The 27,433-nt window shown below is 43.7% G+C and overlaps 1 long non-coding RNA gene across 1 annotated transcript in view; it reads left to right on the top strand.

The window, feature by feature from the left end:
- LOC142069792 (uncharacterized) overlaps positions 1-27,203 on the top strand; it is a 43,415-nt gene extending 16,212 nt beyond the window's left edge. The window contains exons 2-3 of the long non-coding RNA XR_012665769.1: positions 3,786-3,957; positions 26,695-27,203. This is a non-coding gene — a long non-coding RNA (uncharacterized LOC142069792). The remainder of the gene's footprint in view (positions 1-3,785; positions 3,958-26,694) is intronic.
- Positions 27,204-27,433: the final 230 nt, after the last annotated feature.

The raw sequence follows: 27,433 nt of genomic DNA, 5'->3' as shown, positions 1-27,433 counted from the left end.
AAACTGAAAGCTCTTCATTTTGTCCTGATTGTCTCCCCTTCCTTTTTAAACAACCTTCCTTTTTTCTAGCTATCAATACAAAGTTCTTTTTCGTAAAATGAAGTGCATTCATGCTGCCTGAAAGAAGCTTTTAAAGTTGATCTGTGCCCACACAAAAGGGAGGCAGAGCTGAAGCACATCAAGTTGAGGAAGGAAACTTGGACAATGTTCATTACTAAATGATATGGAGGTTCAGAGTGTCGAGCCATGAGTAAAGGATCAGATAAACTTTCCTCCTGATAAACAACTGAAATAATTTTTCTTAGCTGTCAGGTCCTTTTCTCCCATTTCTAGCCTGTTCTCACACTCTTCCCAGCTCGTAAAAGCAACTGAGCACAGCTCTTTGGACTGATAAATGGGCTCCTTTCAATTGGTGGCAGGCTTCAGGAAAAAGAGATAATCCTGGATAATGTGGACACAGTTTTCATTTCATGTCACCCAATTAAACTGCAATTATCCGGAGTGCAACAGCAGAAAAACTGGAAAGAATGGCTGGAGAATGAGGAGCTGTGGCTCCCTGGGACTCTTTATACTACACACATTAGCCTAGACTTGTTCTATTCTGATAATAAAGTGCCAGTCTAAGCACTTAGCAGCACACAGCAAGAGACAGACCAGCTGCAACCTGTAACTTAGACAGAAATACCATTACATGTACTATGGCAAATATCTGCTTGATCCACAGTAACTTTTCATAGATCATTTGCATCAGGAATCCAGGATCTGTGCTGCAGTTAACTAAATCCATAGCAATATGGTCATGCTGTGTTCTGATAAATCTTCTAAGATTCAGATGGCAGGTAAAATAAAGCCAAAGAACTTTTTTAGCATGACCACAGTGACACTGAATGCCTGAATAAAGCAGGAACCAACAATTTTCTTATAAAGGCAACCTGCAATACTGTATCTTATTTATTTGCATTTTGGCTGAGATCTGCAATAGGATCAATGTAATATCTTACATGGCCTATTGAGCTACTGCTCTTGCTGTGGAATACTCTGGATGATCTAATACGTCTTTTCTATCTCTGTCATAATCTTGCTAAATTGCAGTTCAACAGATAGTTTTTAAATCTTGGACTTCATAAAACCTGACTGATGCATAAGGATCATTTTAGTCATGTAAAGGCTTTAATTTGCGTTTATTCTTTCATTTTATTTACAGAGTGTTGTAACTGTGTTCAGCTCTATCTGACATGTAAAATGTGTCATACAAATAAAATTTAGCTTCCGTATTTTCTATTAGCAAATTATAAAACTATCAGAGGCAAGTAGAAAGGTCACAGGGCTGTGGGAAAGACCCTCCCCCCCCCAAAAATAGGAAACTCAATGGTGATGGACAGCAGGGTAAGAAATATGAGTCTCACTACTTTAATGTAGGTGATATGCATTTTCATGTTGGTACTTTCGTGGTTCCAGAATACCCAAATCTTCATTTTATCTGAAATTTGTATCTGGTTCTGTGTACAAATTGTGTACCACAACTGAACAGTGCTTTTACAAAATCCTGGCTGCACAAAGGTGATAGATCTCCCAGAGGTGTCAGTAAAATTAGAATTTACCTGTTTTCAAAACAGTAATTTTTCCCCAGCCCCTTTGTTAATTTGATTCTTCCCATTGTACTGTAGATTCTCACGGGCAGGGCGCTACTTTGAAAATTGCTTTTCTGTTTAAAAGGTTAAATCAGAAGCTATCACATTCTTGATTTAGCCTTTTTAACACCAAAATACTCATAGAATATCAGGGTTGGAAGGGACTTCAGGAGGTCATCTAGTCTAACCTCCTGCTCAAAGCAGGACCAATCCCCAATTTTTGCCCCACATCCCTAAATGGCCCCCTCAAGGATTGAACTCACAACCCTGGGTTTAGGAGGCCAATGCTCAAACCACTGAGCTATCCCTCCCCCACAGTTGCTTTCAGGGACTAAAGGATATGGCAAAAAAGGAAGCTGATCTTTGGACAGGAGATGAACAGCCAGATTCATAGCTGATGTAAATTGGGGTCGCTCCATTAAAGTCTATGGAGCTATGCCAGTTTACCCCATCTGAGGAGTGGGCCCTTTGAATGGCTACTTCTTCCTGCCCACTTCTACAATAGGACTTCCTGGGAGTCTTTTTAAATGGCTCCTAAGCAGCTATTCTAAGAGAAAGGAAAAGTTAAAATGTAGCCTTGGCTTACAAAGAGATAGCAGTGGGATGTGACATCAAAAACTGCAAACTAACATTCCCTTTTGAAACTCTCCCCCAGTTGCTGCACTTTTTGGTGTCTAGGTAACTTTCATTAGTGACTTACTGTTATAAGAAGCTGAACTGAGAGCTGTTGTGCTTTTTCCGAATAAACCTTAATATTTCAAAGGTGACAGCAACTGGGGAAGAGGAAAGAATCTACAGCATTTAGCTGCAAATATTACCAAAGCTTGCAATGTATGTGAACATATATGATTAAGTGAAAAGATTTTTACTTTTCCATTTTATATGTGCGCATAGCTCGGCATTGTGTAAATTAAATGATGTGATGGTAAATGAAATCATTTCGTAAGCGCATAAGAACGGCCATACTGGGTCAGACCAATGGTCTATCTAGCTCAGCATCCTGGCTTCTGATAGTGGCCAGTGCCAGATGCTTCAGAGGGAATGAACACAACAGGGCAGTTATTCAGTGATCCATCCTTTGTCATCAGTCCCAGCTTCTGGCAGTCAGATGTTTAGGGACACCCAAAGCACAGGTTGCATCCCTGATCATCTTGGCAAATAGCCATTGATGAACCTATTGTCCATGCACTTATCTAATTCTTTTTTTAACCAAATTATATTTTTGGCCTTCACAACATCATCTGCCAACAAATTCCGCAGGTTGACTGTGCATTGTGTGAAGAAGTACTTCCTTTTGTTGGCTTTAAACCTGCTGCCTACCAATTTCACTGGGTGAGTCCTGGGTCATGTGTTATGTTAATGGGTAAATAACTCTTCTCTATTCACTCTTTACACACCAGTCATGATGTTATAGACCTCTCTCATATTCCCCATCAGTCGTCTCTTTTCTAAACTGAACAGTCCCAGACTTTTTAGTCTCCTCATATGGAAGCTGTTCCATATGCCTAAGCATTTTTGTAGCCCGTCTATGTACTTTTTCCAGTTTGAATGCATCTTTTTCTGAGATGGGGTGACCAGAACGACTGCATGCAGCATTCAAGATGTGGGCGTACCATGGATGTATATAGAGGCAATATGATATTTTCTGTCTTATTATCTATCCCTTTCTTAATGATTCCCAACATTCTGGTTGCTTTTTTGACTGCCGCTGCACACTGAGTGGAAGTTTTCAGAGAACTATCCACAATGACTCCAAGATCTCTTTCTTGAGAGTTAACAGCTAATTTAGATCCCATCAATTTATATGTACAGTTAGGATTATGTTTTCCAATGTGCATTACTTTGCATTTATCAACATTGAATTTCATCTGCCATTTTGTTGTCCAGTCACCCAGTTTTGTGAGATCCCTTTGTAACTCTTGAGAGTCAACTTTGGACTTTACTACCTTGAGTAATTTGTGAAAATTAAATGTAAAGTAATTTGGTATTGTCTGCAAATTTTGCCACCTCGCTGTTTACCTCTTTTTCCACATCATTTATGAATATGTTGAACATCACTGGTCCCAGTAAAGATCCTTGGGGAACCCTGCTATTTGCTTCTCTCCATTGTGAAAACTGACCATTTTTTCCTACCCTTTGTTTCCTATCTTTTAGCCAGTTACTGATCCGTGAGAGGACCTGCCCTCTTATCCCATCACATTTTACTTTGCTTCAGAGTCTTTGGTGAGGAACCTTGTGAAGGCTTTCTGAAAGTCCAAGTACACTATATCCACTGGATCACGCTTGTGCATGTTTGATGAAATCCTCAAAGAATTCTTAAAGATTGGTGAGGCATGATTTCCTTTTCCTTTTATAAAAGCCATGTTGATTCTTCCCCAACATATCATGTTCATCTATGTGTCTGATAATTCTGTTCTTTATTATAGTTTCAACCAGTTTGCCCGGTACTGAAGTTAGGCTTACTGGTAATTGCCAGGATCACCTCTGGAGCTTTTTTAAAAAACCGGTGTTACATTAGCTGTCCCCAAGTCATCTGGTACAGAGGCTGATTTCCATATGTATGCCTCTGACATCATTTAAAATGCCCAACTGATGAGTCTGAATATGGCTTTGGGCAATCGGTGTCCAGCACCATATTATAATTAGGCAATAAAACTAGACAGACAAGGGGTTTCTGCGTTAATCTCATACAGTATTGCAAGGGAGAGGGCCACGTGCTTGAGTGGTTTTAACCACCTGAGATGTACAATAGTTGTAGTGAAATGCGCTGTGTCCTTGCTCTTATTAAATGACATTTCCTTCTTTAAAAAATAGGAAAAACGTAATGCAATAAAGAATTCTTTATTAGTTATTTGTATTACAGTAACATCTAGAAACATCAAAATGAGTGCCCCATTGTGCCAGGCACTGTACACATAGTAAGAGATGGTCTCTGCCCCCAAAGAACTTACAATATAAATAGACAAAGAATGGGAAGGGAAAGAAAAGCACAAGCAGTTTAGTGACTTTCCCAAAGCTACATAACAGCCAGCATTTGAGCCAGATGTAGAACCCAGGTCTCCTGATTCCATGCCCTGTCTGTTGGACCACACACTGCATTAACTAGACATATCTTTCACAACATTAACAGTCAATCTGAAAATTCTATTTGATTATCAGTTTTATTATCTTAAAAATATAGAAATAATTGAGGTAGATTTAGCCAGACTCTGATCTCATTTGCACTGGGATAAAGTCAGTGTCAGCCCTTTGTAATGCTTCTGTTTCTCCATTTGTTCAATGAATATACAGCTACTTACTGGCCTTAAAGAGATATCACTAGATAATATTTGTAAATCTCTATGAAGACTGAATATTATGCAACTGTTAACATTACTATTATTTAATCTTCTAATAAATGTACCGGGCTGGCTTCTAATTTAGTTTACACTGAAGTAAAGCCAGAATCACTCTACTGTAGAAAGTGGGATTTTTAAAGAGTCCCAATTTTAACTTTCTTGTGACCTTCACTCCACATCTACTTGTCCTGAACTTGTCTGGAAGAGAAGGAAATAACTCAGGGAAGTTTTCAATTTACATCATAGCTCTACCAATCCCTGTTTAATTTGATGGGGGAGGAGAGCTAATAACCTATGAATGTCCAGATTTACCATCAGCACCAAATGTATCTGTACCTTTACCAGTTAGCTAAAGCCAGACTAGGGTGAGTTTCATCAGCTGGAGGTTTTCACATGGCTACTAATAGTCATAATTTCTCATCGGAAGAGAGCAATGTTACACAACACCGTTCCTTGCTTTTTATTTGGTTGCAAAGTATCCCGGAGCAGGAATTAGAGACAAGCTGAGGCCAGCCACACTGAGTGGAGCAGCTCTATCTGTATCTTATGCTAATGAGATCAGGAGAGGAAGAAATGATAAACTCCAACCCTTCCCTGCCAGCTTGTCTGCATGTCTGCAAACTTGAATAAGTATAACACACTTGTCTAAGCAATTGCACAGGTGCTTTCTCCTTCTCTGGATAATGTCTTATGTTTCCAAGAATGCAGGAAAGAACTGGAGAAAATAATTCTGACAAAGTGGTAGCTGTACACTTTGGCGACATGCTGAAGCTCTTTTAGTGATTTATATACTGTCCCATAGGTGGGTCTGACATTAGCCCATAGGGGACCTGTCAATCATTGTTCCTTTGGAATAACTTCTATCCTGCACCATTTGTTACTTTAAGTAACACATTTGTTTTTATAATATTTTTCTCCTACCAGGGAGTCAATGTGACCTAAACAGATACTCAATAGTTTGGGGAATGTCTCAGTAGATAGACAGAAAGATCATTTCATTAATTTACTTCATTCTGAGATGTAATAAGGAAAGTAAACAATATAGTGAGCTCGCTCTTCAGCTGGTATAAATGGTGTAGCACCATATTAATGCAGCCAGACTGATCTACATCTGAGAATCTGGCCATAGATTCTTTTGTGTTGAAATGAAGGTTGTCTTCTATTCAGTCTTCTTCTTGCTCTGGCAGTGGAGACATAACTTGCTCGAGCCAGCAAGGTGAGTGATAAGATTTCAGAACACTACACATGGATAATGAAAAGAGTATGCAGACAACACACTCTTCTTCATAAAATTCTATCAGTTAGCCGGATGTACAAAAGCTGAAAAGCTTTTTGGTTATCAGACAAATAAAAGCAAATTTGAAGCCTTTGTCTAAGAATGAAGAGAGAGTTGTGAAATACATGCAAGACATTTACCTCCTTAGATAGGCTAACATCATATTAGATATTTGTGGATCAACAGTATTAGGAACCCGCAGGAACATATAACTGTTTTAGTTACAGGCCAACCATTGCTGCAATAAATGAGGGACTGAACAGTCTTTGAGCCAAATTCTGCCCTCGTATACCTACGTATTCCATTATGAGATCATAGAATATTAGGGTTGGAAGGGACCTCAGGAGGTCATCTAGTCCAACCCCCTGCTCAAAGCAGGACCAATCCCCAACTAAATCATCCCAGCCAGGGCTTTGTCAAGCCTGACCTTAAAAACCTCTAAGGAAGGAGATTCCACCACCTCCCTAGGTAACCCATTCCAGTGTTTCGCCACCCTCCTAGTGAAAAAGTTTTTCCTAATATCCAACCTAAACCTCCCCCACTGCAACTTGAGACCATTACTCCTTGTTCTGTCATCTGGTACCACTGAGAACAGTCTAGATCCATTCTCTTTGGAACCCCTCTTCAGGTAATTGAAAGCAGCTATCAAATCCCCCCTCATTCTTCTCTTCTGCAGACTAAATAAGCCCAGTTTCCTCAGCCTCTCCTCATAACTCATGTGCTCCAGACCCCTAATCATTTTTATTGCCCTCCACTGAACTCTTTCCAATTTTTCCACATCCTTCTTGTAGTGTGGGGCCCAAAACTGGACACAGTACTCCAGATGAGACCTCACCAATGCCGAATAGAGGGGAACGATCACATCCCTAGATCTGCTGGCAATACAGCCCCAAATGCCATCAGCCTTCTTGGCAACAAGGGCACACTGTTGACTCATATCCAGCTTCTTGTCCACTGTAACCCCTAGATCCTTTTCTGCCAGAGGTGAAAGTAAGCCGGTATGCCCCAGTATGGCGTACTGGCAAGAGCCGGTGCACCGTACTGGGGCAGCCCAGCTTCCCCAGGGGGCAATTTAAAGGGCCTGGGGCTCCCAGCAATGGTTGGAGCCCCAGGTCCTTTAAATTGCCTCCAGAGCCCTGCAGGAGCCCATTACAGTGGGCCAAAGAAGGTTGGGTCCGGATTGTCTAGTACACCGCAGGAGGAAAGGAAATAAGGAAAGGATGATCATAGGTCCATTCCAGTATGCTCTCTGTCCCAAGGAACGATTATTTTTGGCAACAAAAATGATTAGGGGTCTGGAACACATGACTTATGAGGAGACGCTGAGGGAACTGGGATTGTTTAGTCTGCAGAAGAGAAGAATGAGGGGGGATTTGATAGCTGCTTTCAACTACCTGAGAGGTGGTTCCAGAGAGGATGGTTCTAGGCTATTCTCAGTGGTGGAAGAGGACAGGACAAGGAGTAATGGTCTCAAGTTGTAGTGGGGGAGGTTTAGGTTGGATATTAGGAAAAACCTTTTCACTAGGAGGGTGGTGAAACACTGGAATGCGTTGCCTAGGGAGGTGGTGGAATCTCCTTCCTTAGAAGTTTTTAAGGTCAGGCTTGACAAAGCCCTGGCTGGGATGATTTAATTGGGGATTGGTCCTGCTTTTGAGCAGGGGGTTGGACTAGATGACCTCCTGAGGTCCCTTCCAACCCTGATATTCTATGATTCTATGATCCCCATGTTTGATATTATTATCTGATATGAACTACGCATCTTTTCTTTCATTTATTTCGTTAAATTGCACTGCTGTATATCCATAAAACAGAGCACTGAGAAAGTCAATATTTCTGTTCTGAAGAATTTTTCATGAAAATGTTACCATTTCATTACACACAATTTCACTCCAAGTTTTTTCCTGTAAAATTTCAATGAAATGACTATTTTCACATTTTAAAAAAAAATATGCAAATGTCCCTGAGTCCAATGCAAAAACTACCATTGCATTGCTTAAAAAATTCATTTGCCAAAGCAAATTTATTTGCCAAAATGGGCTCACATTTGTATTTGTAACAAAAACTAAACACAAATAAACAAAAACCCCAAACCAACAACAACAAAAAAAAAAACAACCACCACAAAACCCAACAATATTCAAACGGTTTTGCATTTTGTTATGAATATTTTGAACCACCTATCAATGTAAATGCATAGAAACTGAACTGGTGGCCAGAGTGTAGCTAGAATATTTATTGTTCTGAGCCTATTAAGAATAAGTAGAATGGGCAGTAATTGGCATACTCCACCTGCTGATTAGCATTTAGTTCATAATCTTGCAGTCAAAAGTGTCCAAACTGTTTATCATATGCATGAGGCCGTGGCACCTCCACTGATTTCCTCTACCAAAGTGTTATTTTAGCAATTCATTATAGGCCTTTGGGAGGCTAGTCATTGCTTTTCAGCTTGGCCTCTTGTGTAGTCATGGAGGCTGGGGGAAGTTTGCCTGTTTGGGGAAATTTTGGGGGAATACAGCAATTTATGGCTTTGTCCAGACCAAATGATGGTATTTTAGGCTGTTGCAGGCTTTGTCCATTTGGCGCTGGAAAAGGAAAGTGTTTCAAGGTGGATAGACGGCAGTGCCCCATATCCTTTCCCTTTAAGAAATGGAGACAGCATAAATCTGGCTGCAGATGTGCCTAGTGTAAGGGAACTCACTGCTGGGTGCAAGTGTGCCAGCTCTACTTCACTTCTGCCTGCCTCCAATCCCAGTGCAGGGGATGCGTTCGTGGAGGGAGGGGGCATGTCAAACGTAGAAAGGGGACGTAGCAAAGCCCTGTTCCACCGCACCTATCCTTTGCTGGCATAGGGTCCATTAAGGACCCTGTATCATTGGCAGATCTTAGAACTGACTGTCAGCAGCTTTATGGTTTCACTGGGGCCACTCCTGGCCCTGACAATCAAGGAACCATGCTGCCCTCCCCTCTCTCCTGTCCCCAGCAGAGTTCTGGCACAGAAAAGAGTCTTGTCCATTATCTGTACCTGGTGAGTCTGAGGAACAGCACTGTCTAAGGATATGTTGGCATGTTTGTGGTATCTATGGAAATGAATGGTGAATATAGGTTTTGCTATTTATTTATTTGGGCTAGGTGGCAGACTTTTTGCTGGTCTTTTCGTTTCCTGAATTAGATTGATGTAATACTAAGCTTGGAAGGTTTGTTTGGAAGGATCATTCAAGTACAGCTGTGTGTGAAACCCCTCTTACTCCTTTCCCTCAGTTTCAGCTCTCTTGATTTCAACAAAACCAAACCAGAGATTATGTTTTCTGATCCTGATTTTCTCTTGGATTTTCAGGGTCTTCCAAAAACTGAAATTTCAAACAACTCCGTTAAACCCTGAAAACGATGCTTGTTTTACAGTAAAACTGATGAGTTTTCTCCTACTTCCCAAAAGCCCTCAATCTCACTCCCTATCACAGTGACCTCCATCTTAGACTCCTCCAGATGTCTTCAGGGACTTGTCCCAGGCAGCTGGCTAGCCCATTCCTCCTCCTATCTGAGGAGCTGTCATGAGATAAGAGGGAAGGTCCTCTCATGGATTGCTAACTGGTTAAAGACAGGAAACAAAGGGTAGGAATAAATGGTCAGTTTTCAAATTGGAAAGTGGTAAATAGTGGTGTCCCCCAGGGGTCTATACTGGGCCCAGTCCTATTCAACAGATTCATAAATTATCTAGAAAAGGGGGTAAATGATGAGGTAGCAAAACTTGCAGATGATACAAAACTACTGAAGATAGTTAATCATAGAATAGAACCATAGAATATCAGGGTTGGAAGGGACCTCAGGAGGTCATCTAGTCCAACCCCCTGCTCAAAGCAGAACCAATCCCCAATTATATCATCCCAGCCAGGGCTTTGTCAAGCCTGACCTTAAAAACTTCTAAGGAAGGAGATTCCACCACCTCCCTACTTAACGCATTCCAGTGTTTCACCACCCTCCTAGTGAAAAAGTTCTTCCTAATATCCAACCTAAATCTCCCCCACTGCAACTTGAGATCGTTACTCCTTGTTCTGTCATCTGCTACCACTGAGAATAGTCTAGATCCATCCTCTTTGGAACCACCTTTCAGGTAATTGAAAGCAGCTATCAAATCTCCCCTCATTCTTCTCTTCTGTAGACTAAACAATCCCAGTTCCCTCAGCCTCTCCTCATAAGTCATGTGTTCCAGTCCCCTAATCATTTTTGTTGCCCTCCACTGGACTCGCTCCAATTTTTCCACATCCTTCTTGTAGTGTGGGGCCCAAAACTGGACACAGTACTCCAGATGAGGCCTCACCAATGTCGAATAGAGGGGAACGATCACGTCCCTCGATCTGCTGGCAATGCCCCTACTTATACATCCCAAAATGCCATTGGCCTTCTTGGCTACAAGGGCACACTGTTGACTCATATTCAGCTTCTCGTCCACTGTCACCCCTAGGTCCTTTTCTGCAGAACTGCTGCCTAGCCATTCGGTCCCTAGTCTGTAGCGGTGCATGGGATTCTTTCGTCCTAAGTGCAGGACTCTGCACTTGTCCTTGTTGAACCTCATCAGATTTCTTTTGGCCCAATCCTCCAATTTGTCTAAGTCCCTCTGTATCCTATCCCTACCCTCCAGTGTATCTACCGCTCCTCCCAGTTTAGTGTTGTCTGCAAACTTGCTGAGGGTGCAATCCACACCATCCTCCAGATCATTAATGAAGATATTGAACAAGACCGGCCCCACGACCGACCCTTGGGGCACTTCGCTTGATACTGGCTGCCAACTAGACATGGAACCATTTATCACTACCCGTTGATCCCGACAATCTAGCCAATTTTCTATCCACCTTATAGTGCGTTCATCCAGCCCATACTTCTTTAACTTGCTGGCAAGAATACTGTGGGAGACAGTGTCAAAAGCTTTGCTAAAGTCAAGGAACACCATGTCCACTGCTTTCCCTTCATCCACAGAACCAGTTATCTCGTCATAGAAGGCAATTAGATTAGTCAGGCATGACTTGCCCTTGGTGTATCCATGCTGACTGTTCCTGATCACTTTCCTCTCGTCTAAGTGCTTCAGAATTGATTCCTTGAGGACCTGCTCCATGATTTTTCCAGGGACTGAGGTGAGGCTGACTGGCCTGTAGTTCCCAGGATCCTCCTTCTTCCTTTTTTTAAAGATGGGCACTACATTAGTCTTTTTCCAGTCGTCCAGGACTTCCCCGGATCGCCATGAATTTTCAAAGATAATGGACAATGGCTCTGCAATCACAGCCGCCAACTCCTTTAGCACTCTCGGATGCAACGCATCCGGCCCCATGGACTTGTGCACGTCCAGCTTTTGTAAATAGTCCCAAACCACTTCTTTCTCCACAGAGGACTGGTCACCTCCTCCCCATGCTGCGCTGCCCAGTGCAGTCTGGGAGCTGACCTTGTTCATGAAGACAGAGGCAAAAAAAAAGCATTGAGTACATTAGCTTTTTTCCACATCTTCTGTCACTAGGTTGCCTCCCTCATTCAGTAAGGGGCCCACACTTTCCTTGACTTTCTTCTTGTTGCCAACATACCTGAAGAAACCCTTCTTGTTACTCTTAACATCTCTTGCTAGCTACAACTCCAGGTGTGATTTGGCCTTCCTGATTTCACTCCTGCATGCCCGAGCAATATTTTTATACTCATCCCTGGTCATTTGTCCAATCTTCCACTTCTTGTAAGCTTCTTTTTTGTGTTCAAGATCAGCAAGGATTTTACTGTTAAGCCAAGCTGGCCACCTGCCATATTTACTATTCTTTCTACACATCGGGATGGTTTGCCCCTGTAACGTCAATAAGGATTCTTTAAAATACAGCCAGCTCTCCTGGATTCCTTTCCCCCTCGTGTTATTCTCCCAGGGGATCTTGCCCATCAGTTCCCTGAGGGAGTCAAAGTCTGCTTTTCTGAAGTCCAGGAATCGTATTCTGCTGCTTTCCTTTCCTCCTTGTGTCAGGATCCTGAACTCGACCATCTCATGGTCACTGCCTCCCAGATTCCCATCCACTTTTGCTTCCCCTACTAATTCTTCCTGGTTTGTGAGCAGCAGGTCAAGAAGAGCTCTGCCCCTAGTTGGTTCCTCCAGCACTTGCACCAGGAAATTGTCCCCTGCAGTTTCCAAAAACTTCCTGGATTGTCTGTGCACTGCTGTATTGCTCTCCCAGCAGATATCAGGGTGATTGAAGTCTCCCATGAGAACCAGGGTGTGCGATGTGGTAGCTTCTGCGAGTTGCCGGAAGAAAGCCTCGTCCACCTCATCCCCCTGGTCCAGTGGTCTATAGCAGACTCCCACCACGACATCACCCTTGGTGCTCACACTTCTAAACTTAATCCAGAGACTCTTAGGTTTTTCTGCAGTTTCATACCGGAGCTCTGAGCAGTCATACTGCTCCCTTACATACAGTGCAACTCCCCCACCGTTTCTGCCCCGTCTGTCCTTCCTGAACAGCTTATATCCATCCATGACAGTACTCCAGTCATGGGAGTTATCCCACCAAGTCTCTGTTATTCCAATCACATCATAATTCCTTGACTTTGCCAGGACTTCCAGTTCTCCCTGCTTGTTTCCCAGGTTTTGTGCATTTGTGTATAGGCACTTGAGATAACCCGCTGATCGCCCCTCTTTCTCAGTATGAGGCAGGAGCCCTCCCCTCTCACACGCTCCTGCTCGTGCTTCCTCCCGGTATCCCACTTCTCCACTTACCTCAGGGCTTTGGTCCTTCCCCTGGTGAACCTAGTTTAAAGCCCTCCTCACTAGGTTAGCCAGCCTGCTTGCGAAGATGCTCTTCCCTCTCTTTGTTAGGTGGAGACCGTCTCTGCCTGGCACTCCTCCTTCTTGGAGCACCACCCCGTGGTCAAAAAATCCAAAGCCTTCTCTCCAACACCACCTGCATAGCCATTTGTTGACTTCCACGATTTGACGATCTCTACCCTGGCCTTTTCCTTCCACGGGGAGGATGGACGAGAACACCACTTGTGCCTCAAACTCCTTTATTCTTCTTCCCAGAGCCACGTAGTCTGCAGTGATCCGTTCAAGGTCATTCTTGGCAGTATCATTGGTGCCCACGTGGAGAAGCAGAAAGGGGTAGCGATCCAAGGGCTTGATGAGTCTCGGCAGTCTCTCTGTCACATCGCGAATCTTAGCTCCTGGCAAGCAGCAGACTTCTCGGTTTTCCCGGTTGGGGTGGCAGATAGATGACTCAGTCCCCCTGAGGAGAGAGTCCCCGACCACCACCACCCGCCTCCTTCTCTTGGGAGTGGTGGTCGTGGAACCCCCAACCCTAGGAGAGTGCATCTCATGCCTTCCAACTGGCAGAGTCTCCTTCTGCTCCCTTCCCTCAGACGTATCATCTGGTCCACTCTCCGCACTGGTACCTGTGGAGACAACATGAAAACGGTTACTTACCTGTATCTGCGTCGCTGGTACATGGACGTTCCCCTTTCTTCTTCTGGAGGTCACATGATGCCAAATTTCTTCGCTGGCCTCCTGTCCCCACTGTGCAGCCTGCTCTGAATCTGCAGAATGTTGTGTCCGTAGAAGCATATCCTGACGTCTGTCCAGGAAATCTTCAGTTTCTCTTATGCAATGCAGAGTCGATACCTGTTGCTCCAGACCTTGAACCTTCTCTTCCAACATGGAGACCAGTTCGCACTTTGTACAGACAAAGTCGCTTCTGTCCTGTGGAAGAAAGACAAACATAGCTCATCCAGTGCAGGTCACAACAGCTGAACACCCCCCATCCATAATCTTCCTTCTACTAGCTTCCTCAGGAGATGCAGTAACTACTCAGAGAAGCCAGCAAGATGTAAGCCTCAGTGGGCTCTCCCCAGGCGAACTCCCAGGCAAACTCCTGCTGTTAGCTGGTTCCCTGCCGACTGGCTTTTTATACAGTCAGGCTCACCTGGAACAAAGCACTCCCAATTCCTGCCCTTTTCAACCAACCAATCAAACACCTTGTCAAACTGTCCTCACAACAAACACTCAGATCCAACACTCAGATCCTCACAACAAACACACACTCAGATACTCACCAACACAGATCCCAGGCAATAAGTCCCAATCAGACTACAAAGAGCTACAAAAGGATCTCACAAAACTTGGTGACTGGGCAACAAAATGGCAGATGAAGGGATAAATGCAAATTAATGCCCATTGGAAACATAATCCCAACTATACATATAAAATGATGGGGTCTACATTAGCTGTTACCACTCAAGAAAGAGATCTTGGAGTCATTATGGATAGTTCTCTGAAAACATCGACTCAATGGGCAGTGGCAGTCAAAAAAGCTACCAGAATGTTGGGAATCATTAAGAAAGGGATAGATAATAAGACAGAAAATATCATATTGCCTCTATATAAATCCATGGTACACCCACATCTTGAATACTGCGTGCAGATGGGGTTGCCCCATCTCAAAAAAGATATATTGGAATTGGAAAAGGTTCAGAAAAGGGAAACACAAATGATATGGGGTATGGAACAGCGAGGAGAGATTAATAAGACTGGGACATTTCAGTTTGGAAAAGAGACTACTAAGGCGGGGATATGACAGAGGTCTATAAAATCATGACTGGTGTGGAGAAAGTAAATAAGGAAGTGTTATTTTACTCCTTCTGATAACACAAGAACTAGGGGTCACCAAATGAAATTAATAGGCAGGAGGTTTAAAACAAACAAAAGGAAGTATTTTTGCACACAACACAGTCAACCTGTGGAACTCCTTGCCAGAGGATGTTGTGAAGGCCAAGACTATAACACGGTTCAAGAAAGAACTAGATAAGTTCATGGAAGATAGGTCCATCAATGGCTATTAACCATGATGGGCAGGGATGTCCTCTGCCAGAAGCTGGGAATGGGTGACAGGGGATGGATCACTGATGATTACCTGTTCTGTTCATTCCCCTTCTCTCGTATGGGCATACCACACCTATTCCAATTTGTGTTCCAGACTTCCCATTACAGTGGGCCCGAGAATGTTGGGTCCAGGTTGTCTAGTACACTGCAGGGGGGGATGGGTCCTACTACATTACTTATAGGTTATCTCCATATGCAACACAACACAAGTACAGTTAACAATACAAAATCCACAGCAACACCGAGTCCTGACCACTGCAGTATGGTCCAACATCCGAGACACCCCCAAAACACTGCCTCTCTTCCTTCAACAGGGTCACGATCTTATGTGTCCAGTTGCTGGCAGTTGCAACAAGCTGCCTCTGCAGGTTTTGCATGCTTTGTCCCTATCATAAGTCCATTGAATGTTCACAGAGAAAAGGGTTATTGTCCAGACCAGCTTAACTACTTGGTATGGAATCAGGCAGTATGCCCTGGTTTGATTATTCACAGCAATAAGATTCACAGATCCATTTGTGCACCAAAGTCCAGATAGCAGCGTATAGATGGGTGTAGTTTGGTTATGGGCTGGTGTAATTGTGCCCCCAGTAATATGTACATTCCCAGCAAAACACCTTATACACAGTACACCCAATTGTCTACACCTTGCATAGGTCATTGATTCTGCTCCTCCATAGTCATAGGAGGAGGGCACATCCAAACATCTTCTGTTGATTTACACTATTTTACACACCCCTCCATTGATTCCCAGTGAGCTCCTCCCCTTCTCATTATTTCCATAGGGCTTGTGGGGAACCACCTTAGTTGCCATTCCATTTCCAGGTACCATGGTAGCTATTACACAGGTGCTAGCCTCCTTGTTGAACATTTTGTATTCTCATACACATCTCCCCCCAAGGTCAGTCTTTTGAAGCCATCCCCCACCCACATCATGAGATTTTCTGTTCATTAAAACACAACAATGCTAGCAACAAGACAAACACCACAAACAAACACAAAACACAGATCCATGGTATTGTGGGTTATTTTTCCACTGGCGCCAGCTTGCTTGTAGAGTGTCTGAAAAACAAAAGAAACAATTTCCACCCACCTGGTGGGGACAGATTACTGCTTATTAATAATAATAATAATAATACCACTTTATTTTACAAATTTCCTTGCTAATTGCAGGAAAAACAGAAGAATTACCTCCAGACTGTCCTTATTTTGTTCTATAGTCAGGCTAGTGAATTACCCCACTCACTGGTCATTTATGAAATTCATGAGGTGGTGTACCTCAGTTTCCCCTCTTGTACAACAGACCACGTTTGCAATAGTTTCTCTGCTGTACCAAGCTTTAAGTTTATTCTCAGGTAATAGCTGAGACACAGCTTCAGATTTTAGCACTGTACACACACACACACACACACACACACACACCCACCCACCCCTTAAGGTTAACCTGTCCCCCTTATTTTCAGGCTTGACTTGTTTTTTTCACCTCCCTTTTCTGGAGGGCCATAATCTGAGTCTTCTAGTAGCTTGTTTGCTGACCAGATGTATTCGTTATTTGCAGCTCCTTTGTGCCCATCAGCTAGGTAATTTGCATTTACACAGAGGTTACTAGCTTGCTTTTAGAGTCGCAGCCCTGTTAGTCTGTATTGGCAAAAAGAAAAGGAGTACTAGTGGCACAGTCTTCTAAGTGCCACTAGTACTCCTTTTCTTTTAGCTTGCTTTTGGATCCAAAGCTGTTAGCAGCTCAGAGACTGTCTTAAAAAGGAAACATTTTACTTCCACCAGAGTTCTGATTACTTTCCAGTTTCATCTCCTGCTCCAAATCACACAGAGATCTGAAAAAGAAAGCACAACCTATTGTGGCCCCTTTTGGAACCCTAAGAGGATTTTAATTCAGTACCATGTTTTGTTTGCATTTCTTTTACCCCTTCTCCAATATACACTGCACACGTCCTGTGAAAATGCACATTCCTTCCATATAGTTTAACCTCCATATATTATATTAGCCATATTAATTTTACACAAGGTGTAACTGCCTCCCCCATGCCCACAGAGTTTTCATGCACACCCACCAAAGCAACAATCTGATCCCCCAGAGCCACCCCAAGGCTCAGTGTTCCAATCATTCCTTGCCTTTTCTTTTTCCTGTGCACACACACAAAATTCTCTTTTGCCTAACATCCCTTGCACTGTGATTACTCTTTTTTACACAACTGTACCCCAATTACACTTTCATCTTGTACAACTAGACACAATCGGGGCAGCCAAGTTAAGTTCCAATAGAAACCCCTTACATCCTTTAGTGATTTTGATTACATTACCCAATAGTCAAATAATTTTGATCAGATTCTCTCTCCGCCTGCAGCAGTCCCTTATAGACCATTTCTGTGGGAAAACAGCCCATTTTCCCTCAGAATAGCTGTAAAGTCTTCTGGGGACAGAAGCTTAGTGGTGGTAGTAGCCACTCGACCTGACCCCCTTGGATAATTTAATTACCAAGCTTCCATCCAATGTGACTGCACAGAGTTGCACATACAGTTACATTTATATAACCGGGTTTTATCATTAAACAAAAACTTCCTTCTCGTAACACCACAACTGTTACTCTTTTAACATCTTCACAACAGTTACCTTTTACCATTTCCACAACTCCCAAATGTTTACTTTCCTGCAAACCCTGTATTATCAATTTTTGCAAAAGCTAGTTGTAACTTTTCACTCCCTTCTTTAAATCACTTACTCCTACATTTAGTTCTCTAAGGTAGTTCAATTTGTCTGTAACAACTTAGCCACCAAGTACAATTATTGCCACACAACTGCCTTAACTTGTGTTGTCTTTACCTTGAGACTGTTCAAAGAGGCAGTAAAACATTTGTCTCCATGGATGCCCATGGATCTTTTACTCCAAAAATTCTAGTCGAATACAGCAGACCTCCATCATACTTTGTCCAAAATAACCAAAAACATCTCACATAAGTCTCCAAAGTATCCTCCATTAAAACTTCAGAAAAACAAAAGTGTGGAAAGGCAGGGGGAGAGGTGGAAAGAAACCAATTAAGCCTGTCAGGTCAGTTTAAAGTATAGGCTACCAGCAGCAAATTAAGTAAACCAAGAAAAAGAAGAAGGAAAAGAAGAAAAGGACATAGTTAGCTCTGAGCCAAGAGTAGGCTCCCTGGGTTGAAACAGCTGGGAACCCTTATCCCTAGGTTCTCAGTCTGGCTCTGGGAGAAGAGTGGGGGGTTGTTACCTGCTCCTGCAAACCCTGCCATTTTGCACTTTGAAACCTTTTTTTTCCCCCTTCCTTTCTCTCTCTCCACTCCCCCGTCCCAGCTCCAGGCTCTAAACGTAGTCTGTTAATGCTGCTTTTGACTTTAAACCCTGTTGTGCCAAATCATCTTTAACTACCCCTAACTAATTTACAACCCTTGCAGCCCTTGCTGAAGCAGCACCAAACTTGAAAGATTACTGGCAGCTTCCCATAATGCTGCCCTTACTTCAAACCTCTCACAAGCAGACTGAAGTGCCTCCTTTCCCTGGAAGGCATTCAGTCCCCATGGGCAGGGACCTTCTTCTACTACCCATATACCAAGGACCTCAGCCACCCGCCATCCCTCTGGGTCCCCTAACACTTCCTCCATTTCCTTTTTAATCTCATCCCAGGTTGACCCCTGCACCTGGCATGGGCCCTGGTTCTTCCTTATCCAAAAAATCCTTTACCCTGGCTTGCCAGAACCCGCAACTACCATCACGAGAGTTCACTATACCCCCTCCAAGCAGCTGCACGGACTGTTGGCGAAGGGAACTTACAGGCTGCCACTCACCTATCCGATGTGATGCATCCGAGTCACAGCACCAAGATGTTAGGGGGCTTATTCCTTCACCCACTTACTTCCCTGGTCCTTCTCACATGAACAGAGAGCAACAATAGCCAAAGTCCAAAGGTGCAAACAATTCGATGTTTATTGGGGTGAACTTCCAGCAAGCCTGATTCCAGTTTCCTTCCTTAGTGTCCCCCTTCCCAACTCTGACACCACAGAGCCTTACACCTGTGTCCCTGTTCCCATTCCTGCCCTTAGCCAAACATGATTCCAATTTCCCCATCCCCATTCCCTGTTCCCATTTCCACCCCCCTTCCTGATTGACTGCAGACTATACAGTAAAACTTGAGTTCTGCTTAGCTATACCTTAACCAATCTTTTTCCTGAAATTTAACTAACCAATCCTAACATATTGTAACATGATTATTTAACCAATTATATCACACCACCTTAATTAGTTTACACCCAGCAAAATTAATTATATAGCAGACAGGAACAATCACAGAACCAGACAGAGATTATACAGACAAACAATAAGGAAAGGGGGACTACAGTGATAGAACAACACAGAAATGAGGATTTCACATCCCAGCTATTGATAAGTGAGTTCTTGCCAGACAGGATGCTATCAAACTAAGTTTCCTTTTACATTTTCTAGGCACTTCCCTTTCTCTGGAGGTTATAGGCATTATCAGGACAGGATTGTATTCCTAACAGCCCAATAGCACCTTATTTCAATGTGACTAGTTTGGAATGTGAGGATGTGACCGTTCGCTTCCCAGCTTATGGCTGCCTCTGCTGCTTAGCCAAAGGCCTTAGCCTAAGAACAGGGCCTCAGACTGTCACAGTAAGAGAAGACCCTTACATCAGCAGACAGTGATTTTGATTCTTTCTTTTATACCTCTATAACTAGCTAAGTGATAAGAATTCACCTAAATTTTTAGAGTATAGGCTTTTATAGACAGGCCTGAATATCTATATCCTAACAGCTGCTGTTGGCCTAGCAAGATTAAAAGGATTCCTTGCCTCGTCATTAACCCACCATGATGCTGAGCTAGGTGGCCCTTCTGTGAGAGCCTTTAATTAAAGTTCTCTGCTTTAATAAAATATTTGCACATGTATAAGTGGAACTCTGACTGGGGCCGGTTCTAGGATTTTTGCCTCCCCAAGCAAAAAAATTTTTGGCAGCCCCCACTTTTTTTCGTGCCCCCCCACCCCTGGCTCCGCCCCAACTCCACTCCTTCCCAACCCCTTCCGCAAATCCCCGGCCCCGCCTCTTGCCCTGGGCATGCCACATTCCCCCCCCCCACACATTGCTTCCTGCGGCTCCCCCCCGCAGCCCCCTGCCCTAGCTTATCTCTGCTCCGCCTGCTCCCCTGACAGGCGGCGATGGTGAAGCGGAGGTGAGCGAGGGGGGAGGGGGGAGCGCAGGAAGTTACGGGGGGCGGGGGAGAGGAACTGCTCCCCGCCCCAGCTCACCTCCGCTCCACCACCGCTGCCTCCCCCGAGCGCACTGCCGCTCAGCTTCTCCTGCCTCCCTCCCAGGCTTTCCGTGTGCCAAACAGCTGTTTGGTGTGCAGCAAGCCTGGGAGGGAGGGGGGAGAAGCCGAGCGGCAGCGGTGCGCTCAGGGGAGCAGGCGGAGGTGGAGCGGAGGCGAGTTGGGGCGGTGGGGGCACATTTCTAGGGGCGGCATGGCCGGCGCTGGAATGCCGCCCCTAGAAATGTGCCGCCCTAAGCACCTGCTTGTTTTGCTGGTACCTAGAGCCGGCCCTGACTCTGACCCTTAGGGCAAGTCTACATTGCAATAAAACACCTGCAGCTGGCCTGGTCAGCTGACTTGGGCTTGTGGAGCTTGGACTGAGGGGCTGTAAAACTGCAGTGTGAACATCTGAGCACAAGCTGGAGCTGGGGTCTGGGACCCTCCCCGCTTGCAGGATCCCAGGGCCTTGGCTCCAGTCTATCCTGAACACCTCCATTGCAATTTTATAGCCCTGCAGCCTGATCCCCGTGAGCTGAAGTCAGCTAACCCAGGCCAAATACAGGTGTTTTATTGCAGTGTAGACATACCCTTAGCGAACTTATGCATTCAGGGTGCCACGGTTTTCAGTATTTGTGGTAAGAGCAAACAAAGTAGTATGCTATGGTATTTCCTTTGGAGCTTCAAGTGCTTTTTCAGTTTAAAAAACAAACAAAAAAAAACCTATTGTGCTTTATCTGCACTAAAAGTGGCTATATTTGCTGTAGAATGCCCTTCACAGAAACTCAAAAATCATTGGTATAAGTAATGGAGTGTACTGGCCCTTTAAGCCTAAGGGCCAGAAGACCCCTTTCCAGGGATGTTGACGTGAACACAGGCTTACAAACCAGCCAAAGCCAGAAGCGAAGAGCTAGTCCCAGGAATTAGCAGTGGGATGGGGAGATGCTGGTATCAGGAGCTTTGTGGTGTATGGTGAGGCAGGGCTTCCCTCTCTCCCAGCCAATCTGGGGAAGCTTTCAGAAGTAAGGTAGTATATATGCCACCTTCCCTCTCAGAACAGAGAGCATGTCAATTGAGGATGGAAGTCTGAGCCAGAAGGCTAGGCTTCTGCTGTGCAGAATAAGGTCTTCATGGATGATAAGAACTTTGGAGAGGCGCTGAACTTTGGGGTTACTGTGGTGGACCTAGTGTTTGTGGCATGGGACTATTTTGAGTTACTTTGGGCTGCTGGACCAGTTTCAAGGTAGGGCTGGTGACAGACCTGAGAGAGACTATGCAGGGCTCCCCAGGGTCCCTACAGAGATGGAGCAGATGGAGGACTCTGTGAAAAGACCTCTTGCTTCTGCGGGTGCCCATCAAATGGGAACTTTGCTATAGCATACTTCAGTATATCTTTAGAAACTATCATTTTGGGAAGCTAAAATGGTGCTAAGTGTTGCTGCCTGCCAGACACAATACAAGCCTTACCAGCCATCCAATTTCTAAATCTGTCTTAATTTTAGATTAACAGTAAAATTTTCAAAAGCACCCAAGTCCTATTTCCAAAAGTTATCTGGCACTTATGCCCAGATCCTTGAAGGTATTTAGGCTCCTAACTTCCATTGAAATCAGTGGAAGTTAGCAGCCTAAAAACCTTTGAGGTTTTTGGGCCAAAGGCCCAGTTTTTTCAAGATATTTAGGTGTCGCTGAGCTGTTGCAACACCTAACTGTTTTAGGAGTCTAAATATAATTTTCAAATGGGATTTAGGCACCTAGAAGTCTAGAGCCCATTGACTGTCAATGGGATTTAGAGTTAGACTCGTGTCTAAATCCCTTTTGAAAATGAGATGTCAGCTCCTAAATCAGTTAGGTGTTGCACCACTGAACACAGCAATGCTTAAATAGCTTTAAAAATCTGGTACAGAGTGCCTGAATCACTTTTGAACTTTGGATCCTAAGTCGATTTAGCACTTTCTAAAATTTTGCCCAAATAACTAATTTAGGACCAAATCCAATGCCCCTTGAAGTCAGTGAAAGTCTTAGTAGCCACACTGATACATGAAACAAAAATGAATGTATCTCCCTAAGTTCAGAGATACTTGTAGCATACTTCTGAATATGAATTGAATTATGCTGCATCTTACCACAAAGTATCGTTTAAACCATCATTATCTAAACAAAAGTGAGACTGCTCAATTTTACATGATCTGGTCCTACAGTTTTCTAATATAACACCACCAAATATCAGCACAGATCTGCCATTGTTTGTTCTGTGTGTGTGCTCTGTATGGGGTGTGCTTTGCAGATGGAGTTTCTCTGGGAGATTAATGATGTGTTGAACAGAGTGTTGTAGTTGATACCCTCCTGAACTCGGACACCCGACACTGGACACCTTTACACTGTAAAATCAAGCATTAAGCAAGTAAGTGAATTTTTTATAGATGCTGAAGCTCCAGGAATATTTGTAAATATTACAGTTCTGTTATATATAATGGTTCCTGTTATAAGTGGATTTGTTTTCTCCACTTTTCCACATAAATACAAGTGAAACAGCAACTTATACAATGATGCAGTTCTTACAGAAGGAATTTTGGAAAGAGACAATCTATGTGTCTGGACAATTTCTGTTAGCGATATGAAGAGAGCCAGATGGTTAAATGGTTTGTATAAGTGTTGCAAAATAGTTTGACAATAGATAGACAAAGGCACCAGTGCCAGTTTATCTTTTTAGCCAGGGCTACAGCCATCAAAGTGTCAACTGTCCTGTCTAAAGACATGCTGTTAAAGTGACGAGCAGTCAGTTGGCACCTTAAAGACTAACACTTATTTGGGCATAAGCTTGCATGGGTAAAAACCCCACTTCTTCAGATGGGTTTTTTACCCACGAAAGCTTGTGCTCAAATAAATCTGTTAGTCTTAAAGGTGCCACCAGGCTCCTCGTTGTTTTTCTGGATACGGACTAACACGGCTACCCCTGTGATGCTGTTAAAGTGGTTATCAACTCCCCAAGGCAGAGAGACCCTGTTCAAGTGGCATCATGTGCTTTCACTCTCTCTACCCCGCACCCTATTTGTCAGCCTGTTGCCCTTTTGTGACACAAACCCTGCGGTTTGCAAGGCAGTGGGTATTGTTAGTGCTACTCCATACAGTAGATTGGCAGCAAGGAGCACTGAAGAATGACAGGTTCTATAATACACCCTCATCTTGAAGATGGAGAGCGTCACCTCTAACATTTCCAGCTTTCATTAGCTTCAATGCAATTGTCTAGGTTTAATATTTGGAGTGTTTGCAGTTTTTCCAGCAAATCACAGTGTCCCCATTATATCACCATAGTCAAAGAGAGGAAAGATAAAGGCATTGTGCAAAGTTTCTGTGGCTTTGCTGACAAGGTTTTATGTACTGGAGAACTCTCGTCTGGCAGTCAATTTACCTTTGTCTTTCAAAGCGGTGGAAATATCAAGGGAGTATGCCCAAGAGTTCTGTTTGCCATTTGCCAGATTACTGAAGGCATCTTTAGACCTGTGGCAAACAAAAAGGGTTTCAGAAATGATTCTGAAAGTTCTGCTTAGGGGACAAAATCCTTAAAATGTTGCACTTGGAACAGCTAGAGGGATGTGCAGATGAGGAGGAGGAGGACTTGAGACTGGGATTTCATAAGCTTTCCTTGTGTCCATCATCATACATACATACATACATCAGGCATACATCAGGTCACTACAGCTATCTATGCTACAGGTTCAACCATGCTAGCTGGAACAGTTCTTGCTGAAAAGTGGTAGTCCCTGGCTAAAATATATAGGTGTGAATTGGGCAAATAAATAAGAGACCCATAACTAGACTCATTCATAGTTCTGGTAAACTCAACTAGCAAGGAATAGTCTAGCTAATACAGTTTGTTCGGTCTAGCATTCTTCCCTCACCCCTAATATATGATTCTGGCTAGCTGGGCTAAAATTCTAGTGAAGGCACAGCCTGACAGAATGGTTTTTATTGTCTAAAAGCAGGACTAAATGGTGTTCATCCAATGTTCCTGAAGAAGCATAAGAATGGAGTGACTGAGCTGCTTACAAAAATATGTAATTTAGCATTAAAATCAGCTACCATACCAGAGGGCTGGAAGGTATCCAATGTTATAAGTATCTTTAATAAAGGTTCTGTGGATGATCCTGGGATTTACAGAGCAGTGAACATTACTGCCAAGTAAATTAGTTGAAATGACAGAATTATGAAACATATCGCTTAATATGCTATGGCAGGGACAAATCAGCATTGAATCAGTAAAGGAAAATTGTGCCTCCCCAATCTAATAGGACTCTTGGAGGGAGTCAGACAAGAGGGGACAAAGACAACTAGTTGATATAATTTTTTTGCAAGTTCTAAAAGTCTTTGAAAGAATCCTTCCCAAGAGGGAATTAAGGAAATAAATAGGCATAGAGCAAGAAGTAAAGGTGTGTTTTGAATTCAAGGTAGAAAACAAAGAATAGGGCTTAATGGCCAATTTTCAGCAGGGAAGAATGTTAGTTGTGGAGAACACCAAGGATGCAAACTAGGTGCAGAGTTGTTTGAACCAATTTAGTTATTCAGATTTACAAAAACTGAGGCCTTGGCCCTGTAGTATTTCTACTGAATCAGGTGAGAGGCTTATCAAAAGAGACTGGCAAATATGCTCAGATTATGAACTGTCTGGAAACCTTGCCAGTGCCTGAAATGAGTCTTTTTGAAGTTCCAAAAAGTTTGGTTGGTTTTTTTTTTCCATCTATCATGTGCCCGTGTACATTCTGATTTCAAACAAGTGTCAGGGAGTAGCCATGTTAGTCTGTATCCACAAAAACAACGAGGAGTCCGGTGGCACCTTAAAGATCAGTGGTTCCCAAACTTTAACTGCCCATGAACCCCTTTCACTAACTTGTAAAATCTCGTGAACCCCCTCCTAAAAACGAATATTTCCAGGGATTTAAGTTTACTTTTCCTCCGCACTCCGTGGGGCTCCTGCTGCTGGACCCCATTGACCGCCCCAGTCAACTGAGCTCCTCTGAGCTTGGGCTGCATGTCCCACTGACTGCCAGGGCTCTGGCTGCCAGCCCCAACTGCCTGGCCCTGCTTTCCCTGGGGCTTCGGCTGCCAGCCCCGCACGGAGTGCTGGGGTTCAGGCGGCCGGCTCCCCGGCTCACGGGGGCAGGGCTTGGGCTGCCAGCCCCAACTTCTCTGCCCCACTCTCCCTGGGGCTCAGGTTGTCTGCCCTGCAACTGGGTCTCATCTGCTGCCTCCAATGCCCAGGGTCCTCTGGCCGCCATTAGTGAAATTTTTCTGGCGAACCCCCTGTAATGTTCTGTGAACTCCCAGGGGTTTGTGAACCCCAGTTTGGGAACCACTGTTAAAGACTAACAGATTTATTTGGGCATAAGCTTTTGTGGGTAAAAACCCCACTTCTTCAGAAGCATGGAGTGAAAATTACAGATACAGGCATACATATACTGGCACATGGCTCTTGTCAACACTGGTTCTCCACTTGTAAGGTAACTCCCTTCTCTTCATGTGCCAGTATGTCTATGCCTGTATCTGTAATTTTCACTCCATGCATCTGAAGTGGGTTTTTTACCCACAAAAGCTTATGCCCAGATAACTCTGTTAGTCTTTAAGATGCCACCGGATTCCTCGTTGGTTTCAGACAAAATACTCTGAGCACGGCCATTCCTACAGTATTTCTAACCTTGCCAAAATCAGGGGTTGCTGGATATCTCCCAAGAAATCTTATTTCTCATGGAATTCTGAGCCTAATTTTCTGCTGTATTTTCAGCCTCTCATTTCAGGGAAAGGCTGAAGGGTTTATTTTCCGGATGTTGGTAGGTGGTATTTAGGCTGCCAAGTTAGTGTCTGCCCGAACTGCTTAGGTAGCCTAAGGCCCCATTTCATTGTATATTAAACTATGATAACTGAATCTGTTCTAAATAAAATTTTAAACAGTTTCCCATGGGCCAAATTCACCTTCCCTTAGTGCAGGGAATGCACATTGTACCTTCCTGTACCAGCAGGGCCTGAGGTGCCCTCTTTAAGAAATTCAACGCGGAGGAGGGCAGCCAATGCTTCTGCAGCTGTCCTCTTTTAGAAGTTACATCAAGGGAGGCCGGCTTTAAAATCCACTGATGGTCTCCATGTGAGTCATACAGGCAGAAGTTATAATGACAATATACTGAAGTACACAGTCCTCCATTCCTTGTAGGCATTCTCTCCCTGGTTGGCATTGCCCACTTTACAAGCTGTCCTGTCTTCTTATCACCCTTTTTCCCTTGTAGGAAAGGCTTCTCACCACCAGGGACGCTCCCCCTTGATCATTCAGCTATGGTACTTCAGCTGGATCAGTACGAGAATCACTGCGACTGTTACCCCAACGAGTGTAATATGAGCAGGAGCTTCAGGAGAGAAAAGCCGGGGGGTTGGGAGGGACAAAGAAAGGAAGGTCTTATGCACAAAGGACTGGACTGGAACTCAGAAGATCTGGGATCAATCTGTGATAGATGTCCTGGATTAAATTCTAACATGTGAAGTTGGTCAAATAAGGAACAAGGATGAACCGATATATTTGTAACCAAATCATTCTCACTCAATTTGCTGTTATTCATGGGGTCATGTTCATGGAAACACTTGCAAGTCCCAAGAGTTTCAAAAATCTTCATTATAAGTGTGTTATTTTTTTCTTAGTTATTTGCTAAATGTTTAGATTGTAAACTCTTTAGGGCAGGCACTCTCTTTTAATTACTATTTATGTTTATGGTGTCTAGCCTAATGAGGCCGTGTTCCCTGATTGGGGCCCCATGGTGTTACTGACAAACAAATAATAAATAATACTTTGCTATTATTTGCTTTTCATTATTCTCCTGATAAGAAATGACAGGAGGTTGAACCTCCAAAACTGGCTCTTCCTATGAGATCTGTGTAGATTTTTGGGGAGTCACTGAAGACTTGGGTCATCTGGGCTGAGACCCTGCCCTTGCACCCCTATTAGTTCCTTGGCAGCATAGCTGGCTCCCCCAG

Source organism: Caretta caretta, chromosome 1 (assembly GCF_965140235.1).
Source record: "Caretta caretta isolate rCarCar2 chromosome 1, rCarCar1.hap1, whole genome shotgun sequence".
In the NCBI taxonomy this organism is placed as follows: Eukaryota; Metazoa; Chordata; order Testudines; family Cheloniidae; genus Caretta; species Caretta caretta.
Note: the sequence above shows the minus strand (reverse complement) of the source record. Positions and strands in the feature narration are given on the sequence as shown.